This window comes from Amorphotheca resinae (genome assembly GCF_003019875.1).
Source record: "Amorphotheca resinae ATCC 22711 unplaced genomic scaffold M430scaffold_1, whole genome shotgun sequence".
NCBI lineage: Eukaryota > Fungi > Ascomycota > Leotiomycetes > Helotiales > Amorphothecaceae > Amorphotheca > Amorphotheca resinae.
In genome coordinates this window covers 3,608,502-3,608,790 of record NW_020194471.1, presented here as the reverse complement: position 1 = coordinate 3,608,790, position 289 = coordinate 3,608,502, and positions in this window count along the sequence as shown.

Sequence of the window (289 nt, the reverse complement as noted above, 5' to 3'; positions counted from 1 at the left end):
TTTTATTTTTAATTATTATACTAATATTTCTACTAATTACGTAAAAGAGTATTATAAAACATTATATAAAAAATTTTAAAGTATTATTTAAACTTATTACTAATTTACTTTTAAACCCTTCTTCTCTCCTTTCTTTTTTTATCTTTATTTTATACCTATACTATTTAATAGTCTAAATATAGAACAAAGAGTCTAAAGAACTAAGAGTCTATTAAATTAGCCTAAATATTAAATAAAGAGTTTAAAAGTAAATTAATTTTACTAAATATTTTTTACTTTTACTACCTTA